The following is a 9,361-nucleotide window of genomic DNA, read 5'->3' on the forward strand; positions in this document are numbered from 1 at the left end:
TGGAAATTTGAAATGAAGACTCCCAGTGCCTCATTTCTAGCTATGCATTTTCACACTGCATCTCCTCTTACCCACACAGTTGATGGGACATTGTATCTATTTTAAAAGGCATATGCTCTTTATATATTGAAAGAAGCAAACCTGTTTTTGTTGTTGTTGTTTCATTTTGTGAGGCACAGAAAAAGTTTATTACCACAAGAAGCAAGTGCACTCATCCTACCTCACCAACAGAGTCACAGAAATGCAACTTCACATAATAAAGTACAACACAGACTTGGGGAGAATGGTCCCTTGGGCTATATTGGCTGTAATACTGAGGTAACCAATTGACCTTGTTCAGCGAAAATACCTCTAACACAATGAAAAAATCAACTAGTTATAACATCCAATTCATATATACAATTCAAATAAAAATGTATATTATTTGCTTCGATGTATAGCAAATTTAATACATTAATGTTTACAAAATAAAAACTATTCTACTGAAGTTTTTCTTGTGCTTTCCCTTTATCATTGAGCTTGAAGGATCAGGAAAGTGCGATACTTTAAGGAAACTTATTTATGGATTTAAAGATTTAAAGATGCAGTTTGTGGGGCCATGAAAGATAAATACTAACTGGAAGATTACCACATCTTTAAAAATTATTGCTTATTAGAGCAAACCTGTTGAAGTCTTCACTCTCTGTGCATAAGTAACCCCAATCCTTTTAGGTGAATTTGTTGTAGGAAGGTTTCATCGTACTTAATCAAACAGGAGGGAATTAAAAAGGACCTATGCACAGACTGTCACAGTAGAGGGTGAGATTCAAACCCAGGTTAACCTTTTCAGGACATGCTTGTGGTGGTATACAGAATCATAAAATGTTGGAGCAGTATCAGCGGGTCCAACATTCTGTATTTCAGCATGGAAATTAAAACCAGAGCTGGTGACCTGCCTGACCCCATGCAGCTAGTTAGTGGCGGGACGAGGGCCAGGCCACAATACCCATACCTCAGATCCGCAAACTGTGTATGCGCTCAAATATGCACATACACACACATTTTTAATTTTGAAGCAAAGAAGGGCAGAAAAGTCTGCCAGACTGCATCATCTGGCCTCTCTCCTTTGAGGATTGCAAATTGAGGAGCCTGGGAAGACAAGAGCTGAGTCAGGGAAACCTGAAGCTTTCTGTTCTGGGCTATTAGAGCCTAGTCAAGGAGGCGGGCCTGCTCAGGAGCAGTGGAAAGCTAACATGTGCTCCATGCTGCTCTTTTTGCTGACCTTAGGCTTGTGGTTCTTGCTGTTTCCAACACTCCAACCAGGGTGGAGAGTTAGGGAGAAATGCACCGATATGGAAAAAGTATAGTGAGCATTACACTCCCTTTTTTGCATATACACAGAAATAGATGGAAATCTCAATAGTGGGCTTGGGGCTCTAATCAAGTGTGAGTTGCATATAAGAGAGCATCAGCAAGAGACTTTCTTACCAAATTGAGCATATCTGATATGTTCATGCCTACAAGTCCAGAAACGTCATCCGTGAGAAAGCGGAAATAGAATAAGATGCTCCCTGCCAACTTCCAGATCCCAAAGAAGTTAGGTCATATTCTTCAAGATTAAAACTTGAGACTAAAGTTTGGATAAAGAAATTTGTATTGACTTTTCCCTCCCAGCGTGCACACCAAGTTCCCAGAACTTACTGTTGTACCAGTGGTTTTCAAACCTTCGCAGGTACCAGAATCACTTGGACAGCTCATTAAAACACAGACCGCTGGTCCCCAACCCCGGAGCTTCTGACTCAGTAAGCCTGCGATAAGGCCCTAGAATTTGTGTTGCTGACAAGTTCCCATGTGACGCTGACAACACTGACCCAGGGACTAGACTTTCAGAATGACTCCTCTGCAGAGGACAAACAGCAGTGTGCAGACCCAAGATGGGCCACACTGGCTGTTATTTGGACACTATCAGCTTGAAATTATCAGTATTATCAGCCCCTAAAGATATTACAGAATCATGCTTGTGCTAGTTATTGGTTTTATCCCTCCAAATTCTTCCTTTTTGCCTCGTCTGTAAAAATTAATCTGGGCCCTTTACATATTTTTCCTTTGCCAAGTGGAACGATGTTAGGCTTTGTCAATAGAGGGTGCTGGAGAGACATTGCAGAAGAAAAGGATTTTGCTTTTGATTCTTGTGGGTTGGCAACCACACCAGGGTACCTCCAAGGAGGCGCTTCCCCACTGAGCAGCTTTTCCACAGTACCCTAAAGGGGGAGGTGGTTCCCAAAAGTTCTAGAGGATGAATTTCTAGCAAGTTTTGTAGCATGGCACCAGAGCTACTTTCCTGCCATTTGTAAGCCATGGCAGTGCCTTCTCCAACAAGGTTTCACCCTCATTAGTGGCCACATAATTATGAGATTTTGAGAGGTAAAATAACTCCCCAAAGTTACATGGCTGACACTTGTTAGAACCAGGTTTGGAACCCAACAGTAAGCTCTTAACAAGCATACTAGGCTGTACTATAATGCTAGTCCCAGAATTAATTCTGTGCCATGGCTTGCTGTTGCCACTGCAATTAGCCTGCAATCATACCTCCATGGCTCTTGCCCTCCCACTTTATATACTATGAAAGGGCTTCATAGTTCAAAATCCAAGAACCAATCAGAGTAGCCTTCTAGCACTGAAACATTGTGTGCTCACTTTATTATATCACAGAAGTCAATGTAATAGTCACCTGGCTGAGAAGTGCCTGGGATCTTCAGCTACACAATTCAAAACACCATGTTCAACACACTCCTTGAACTTACCTCCATGAGCAAGTTGCTGCTATCGCTCTCTGGGCAGAAGACAGAAGGAACTCTGGTGGGACTTGCTCATCCTAGTTTTCCATTTTTGTCCCTCTTCCTGCTTTACAAATGGGGGGTGTGGTAGAAGAAGGCACAGAGGCATCAGGGATTGATGACATCAGCACTGAAGCTATTTAATTTAGATCTATGCTGATCTTTAGATTTCTCTATCTGGTCCAATCATACTAATCACAAGAGGCAGTATATAGACACTTATTGGACTCTGATTTGCCTGACTCTTTGAAGTTCTTAGGAGGTAACCTAGCTTTAGGAAAAATTAACCAGTAATATAAATAGCTATCACCCAGGTGACCTTGCCTGGGTGGCTCAGTTGGTTGAGTGCCAACTCTTGGTTTCAGCTCAGGTCACAATCTCAGAGTTGTGAGATCAGCCCCTTGTTGGGCTCTGAGCTCAATGTGAAGTCTGCTTGTCCCTCTCCTTCTCCTCCTCCCCCTGCTCACATGCTGTATCTCCACAATGAATAAGTAAAATCTTTTTTTTTTTAAAGATTTTATTTATTTACTCATGAGAGACACACACAGAAAGAGGCGCAGACATAGGCAGAGGGAGAAGCAGGCTCCTCACAGGGAGCCCAATGTGGGACTCAATCCCAGGACCCTGGGTCATGCCCTGAGCCAAGGGCAGACACTCAACCTCTGAGCCACCCAGGCATCCCAAATAAGTAAAATCTTAAAAAAATAAAAAAATAAAAAAATAAAGCTATCACCTGTAGAGTGCTTACCTTATACCAGGTGCCATTTTAAACTCTCTACCCGTATTTTCTCATTTAAAGCACATCAGACCTCTATTAGAAGATAATATCTTTCATGTGAAAAAATTGAGGCACAGAGAGGTCAAGTAATTTGCCCACTGCTGCACAAGTAGAAGCAAAGCTCGTTTCAAAGCTGACTTCCGAGTTCATGCTTTCAACCACTACACTCTACCATAACAGGAAGGATTGACTGTCTGCTCAGCAGGCATGAAATGAAGGTATGAAGGGATAAGACTTCACGGAAGATATGACTGGCTGAGTGTTCTGGACGCCAGGATATGTGGGGCAGGTAAATGTGGGGCCCTTCAGACCTCTACTCTGATGTGGTCCTTACTGGAGCAGAGGTGGTACAGGGCTCAGAAACGGAGTTTCCTCCTGTAATCACTTTGACAGTGCTGCACTGAGGACCTATTGCCTAGCTAGTCTATGGAAATAGAGGATATATTTGATGGGAGAGTCAACATGTATATTAGATAATCAAAGATATGATTATTGCTTTTGTTTATTTATAGAGAGGGGGGAGGAGGGGCAGAGGAAGAGAGAGCAAAGCTTAAGCAAGCTCCACCCCCAATGCAGAGCCCAATGAAGGGCTTAATCTCATAACCCCGAGATCATCACCTGAGCCAAAATCAAGAGTTGAATGTTAATGGACTCTGCCCCCTAGGGACCCCTACCACTGATTTTAGGAAACCACAAACATGGAGAAGCAATGTTTACTTGCAACTGGAAATCTTGACTCAAATCACATCTAGGCATATTTGTGAATTATAAGAGCATTTAGAAAGTTGAGAGGTCATCGCAGGAGAAGATGATGTTTACAGCCTGAAGATCATTTATGTCTCCCGAACACATACTGTAGGAATACAAAATGCTTCCTGTCTTCCATTGCCTCCTGTCCCACATCCATGAAATTTAGGCCACACTTAAGAAATATCACCCCACTTGACAACAAAGGTAAATGAGGTGCCAAGTTGTTACTTGAGGCCACTGAAGTAGTCTGCATCAGAGCCAGATTTTTAATAAAAATCAAACAAAGGGAGGCATTCCCAGAGTATTAGATTTATTTCAGTGTAAATTGTGAACTCAATTTCTTTTCCAATCCAGTATACTTTCTTCTGTCTTCTTTTTTTCTTTCCAACAGACTTGCAATGAAGTGTTCACCAAACCAAACCAAACCAAAACAAAACAAAAAGCAAGTCATGCCGAGGGTATGGTAAGTGTGGGCCTTCAGTGATAGGTCCCTCTGTCTTTTGGGGAGCTCCATGCTGCCTGAGAGGAAAAGTCAAGAATGCAGCACCTGGTGAAAGTGGCACCAATGATTGGTCAGGCTGAAAAGTGAAGCAGCCCAATAGAAAGCACATGTGATAGTGAGAGGAAAACCTAGGCTTTCATTCCAGCTCTGATGCTTGACCATGGACATGCCATGTAACTTCTTTGAGCCCAAGGAAGCTCAGCCTCCCTCAAAATTGAAATTTTGTATATCAACCTCATGGTATTGGGTTAAAAGTATGAATGAACATAAAGCATCCAGTCAAATGCCTGGTGGTTGGTGGGTGTTCACTCTTATTAGCTCCATCTTTCAATCCCAACCCTCTTGACTCCAACCTACAAACCCAAGATTGTTTTTAAGATCAAATAAGGTATCAGAAAATCATGTGATAGAATCTAAAGGGCCCTGCAAAAGTTAAAATGCTGTTAGGATAGCTGGAGGCAAGTCACACATAACCCTTGTGACCTCATTCAATACTCATTTTAATTATTTCACCCTATAGAAAATGAATGGAACATATGGTATGTTTGCTCTACGCCTAACACTCAATATAGGGGCCCTCAGCCTTTGTAATAACAGATGATCTGACCTATGAATACCATCCCTCTTTTGCTCCTCAAAGAAATCTTAATCCCAGCCATAAAATTGGATCAAGCTGTTTCTGCCTTGCTCTCTTGGATTACTTGATGTAGGGCAAACCAGCCAACATATGGTGAGAATATTCGAGCAGCCAGCCCTGTGCAAAAGCCCATGTGGCAAATAGTAGGACCACCTGTCAATGGCCAGCACCAGCTTGCCAACCATGTAACCGAACCACCTTGGAAATGGGTCTTACAAGACCAGTCAAGCCTTTAGGTGACTGAAGCCTTGATTTCAAGTTGGTAAGAGACTCCAAGGCAGAACCACCAGCTAAGCCACTCCTAAAATCCCTATCCGCTGTAACTGTACAAGGTCACTGTGTTTTAAAGCTGCCATATTTTGGATAATTGGATGATTTGTTATGCAGCATTAGATCACAATGCACAACCCACTCCAAACTGTTGGCTGAGGCTGATTTGTGCTGCATTGCTGGCACTTCCAACTAAAGACATTTTGAATAATAGATTTGAATCACTTGGGGGATCCTGGACATCTTATTTTCTTAAAACTCTGTAGATAATTTTCATGTGGAGTTAAAAAAAAAAAACCTCTGTCTTATTGAGAAGTGTAAATATTTAATGTACAATTATAATCCACTGGCTTTGAATCAGCTAAACTGTGTTCCTTCCTCTACAATGCACTGAAAAGTTAAGACTAGCTTTTAGGCGATTGGAAGCTCAGGTGGGCATTCCCCATCATTAAGAAAATCTAGTTTTCTTCTCCCCTCTATCTCTAACATAGAAATGAGCCAGAAAGATTCATCTTCACTACTTTCCTCTTGAATTTCCCTCTTGCCTTCATTGTTTTGACTTAAGAACAAAGCCAGTTTATATGAAACAGTCCTTGGCCATGGGACAATTTGCAATGGCTCCCATCACATTCCTTTTGCCCCTGACTCAGATACATTGGCTCTTTCATGCAGTGTTCCACAAATATTTGTCAAATACGTATGAAAAATCTGTTTTACCCAGAGAAAATGAGAGTCATAATGAGATGCTGACACTTTGGTCTCACTCAGACATACACACCAAGGATGCTGAGTTTACAAACTTGAAACTTGAAAAGAAAAGAAAATCATAGCTGGGCATCTCCTCCTTCTTTCTGTGTCTTTTTTTCACAAACACTCAAACAGCCTCTTCTAGAAGCCACATGCCAGCAAATTATTTCTTTTAAATCTTAAGAAATCTAAATCACAAAGACTTTGGTCACCAGTTGGTAGGGGCATCCACCATCTACCTGTTATTCTAATATCCTAGTAATTATCCTCAGTTCCTCTTCTCATTTCACTTATGGAAACAGCCCCCAAATCCTATTAGCTTCACTTCAGAAATTCCATATTCAGACTTTCATTTCCCCCCTACAGCCACAGTCTTTGTTCAGACTACCTTCACTCCTAGTCTCTTAACTGGGGCCTTGACCACAAGCTTCCTCTACTCCAACTCATTCTGCACCCAGCTGCCAGAGTCATCTTTCCAAATTGTAATTGCATCATGCCATGCCCTTGATTAAAAATAATCCACGAGGGCAGCCCAGGTGGCTCAGGGGTTTAGCGCTGTCTTCAGTCCAGGGTGTGATCCTGGAGACCCAGGATCAAGTCCCACGTCAGGCTCCCTGCATAGAGCCTGCTTCTCCCTCTGCCTGTATCTCTGCCTCTCTCTCTCTCTGTGTGTGTGTGTGTGTGTCTCTCATGAATAAATAAATAAAATCTTAAAAAAAAAAAAAACCCTCCACGAAGCACCTACCCCCTAATATGATACACTGGGAAGGGCACATCACTTCTGTGGTATTCTTGCCAGAGATTCAGAGCCCCAGTCAAATCATGAGAAAATACTAGGTACGCCCAGTTGAGGGACATTCTATGAAACAAATGATTAGTATTCTTCCACAGTGTAAAGATTATGACAGAAAAAGACTGAGGAACTGTCATGGACTGCTGAAGACAGAGGAGACCTGATGACTAAATGTAATGCCAGATCCCAGACTGCCTTCTGGAACATTAAATAGACATTAGTAGAAAAACTGATGTAGTGCATATAAATTCTACAGTTAATGCTGTTATACCAACTTCTTAGTTTTGACCATCATGCAAGATGTTGAAATTAGAGAAAGCTGAATGAATACTATCTGAAATTGCTCTGCTCTACTCTTGCAACCTTTCTGAAGTCTAAAATTATTTCAAAAGGTGGGTGGAAAAGAGATGGGGTGGGGTGGGGGAGAGTGCCATTGCATCAAATTCCAATCAACTACATAGGCTTAGTGAAGACTGAAATGGGGTGAGGGTGGTATCAATGCATCCCTGGAAGGTACCATGGGATGAGATGTGAATTTTTTTTTTTAAAGATTTTATTTATTTGGGGTTGCCTGGGTGGCTCAGTGGTTGAGCATCTGCCTTTGGCTCAGGTCATGATCCCGGGGTCCTGGAATCAAGTCCTGGATCAGGCTCCCCATAGGGAGCCTGCTTCTCCCTCTGCTTATATATCTGCCTCTCTGTGTGGGTCTTTCATGAATAAATAAATAAAATCTTTATTTATCTATTCAAGAGAGAGAGCACAAGCAGAGAAAGCAGAAGGGACAGAGAGAGAGGGAGAAAAAAAAACTCCCTGCTGAGCAGGGAGCCTCATGTGGGGCTTGATCCCAGGACCCTGAGATCATGACCTGAGCCAAAGACAGACACTTAACTGACAGCCACGCAGGTGCCCTGAGATGTGAATTTATAAGGTCTATCACCAGCTCTCCAAATAATACCTGTAGTCAGAGCATCTCACAGGGCTAAATATTGGTTCCTTTAGAAGACACAATCCCTGATGCAAGCCAGTTACTTCATCTGGTGCTCCACTGAAGAAACATGGAGAAAGGAATTGTGCTGCTTTATGGAATGTGGCAGAGAATGCCTCCCAGTTTCCATCTGACCCTTCTTCAGCAATACAGCTTCTGGTCTTCCAGTTAGAGCATTGTCACCTGGCTAAAGGAAATTGAAGAGTTTCTTTATTTGTCTGGAAAAGAGTATAACATGGTAATGAAAACCAGAGCTTCGGGGTCCATCATGCAGAACAGAATCAAATCTTTCTGTGTGACCTTAAGCAAATTATTGTCCCTCTTGGGGCTTACTCACCTTGTCTGTGAAACAGAGAATTAATGATCAACTTAGTTTATAAAATTGCTGTGAATATTAACATTTTTAACCCATGCAAACACTTTACGTTGAGCACAGTAATCTGGCACAAGAGATGTGGTCTGTTAAATATTAGCTATTGTTTAAAGGAAAAAAGAAAAAAATAAAATTTGTAGCAGTGGAAGGTTTGTGATGAAACATTCAATATAACTCTGAAGGCACACCCCATTAACTCAGTACTCAATAATTTTGAAATTGTTAACTTGTACTCAGTTTTCTTTTCCCATGCTTGGCTTTACTCCTTGGGGGAATCCTCACATTCTCTGTATTCTATCAACAAAATCATTGAATCTCTCCAGTTTCCCAAAATGAAGGAGAATCTATCCTCTGATGTGGTGAGCAGAGAAGGGAACTTGGAAAGGAAGTTGAATCTCATTGCCAGCATGCTACTAACAGTCCTCCCCCCAGTCACGAGATAGCTTTTACCTGATGCATTTTTAATTTTTCCTTCCTTATTCTTTTCCTCATGTGTACATATAATTGGTAACCCTATCAAATAGCCCTAATTACTAAGATTAGATAGATATGCTTTTACTTTTAAACAGCTGGAAATCATAAATAAGAATTTCAGAATTTATATATATTCATATGTATTTATAGGAATTCACAAATATATACATAGACATACGTATATACATGTGTATATGTGTATATATATGTTTTCTTGTCTTAGCAATTATGAATAA

General features: G+C 41.4%; 1 long non-coding RNA gene across 1 annotated transcript; it reads left to right on the plus strand.

Annotated features, from left to right (window-relative positions):
* Positions 1-2,565: 2,565 nt before the first annotated feature.
* On the plus strand, positions 2,566-5,130 carry LOC112644705 (uncharacterized). Its single transcript, XR_003126658.3, has 3 exons — positions 2,566-2,838; positions 3,616-3,883; positions 4,736-5,130. It is a non-coding gene; the product is annotated as an uncharacterized LOC112644705 (long non-coding RNA).
* The last annotated feature ends 4,231 nt before the right edge of the window (positions 5,131-9,361 follow it).

This window comes from Canis lupus, chromosome 1 (genome assembly GCF_003254725.2).
Source record: "Canis lupus dingo isolate Sandy chromosome 1, ASM325472v2, whole genome shotgun sequence".
Classification (NCBI taxonomy): Eukaryota; Metazoa; Chordata; class Mammalia; order Carnivora; family Canidae; genus Canis; species Canis lupus.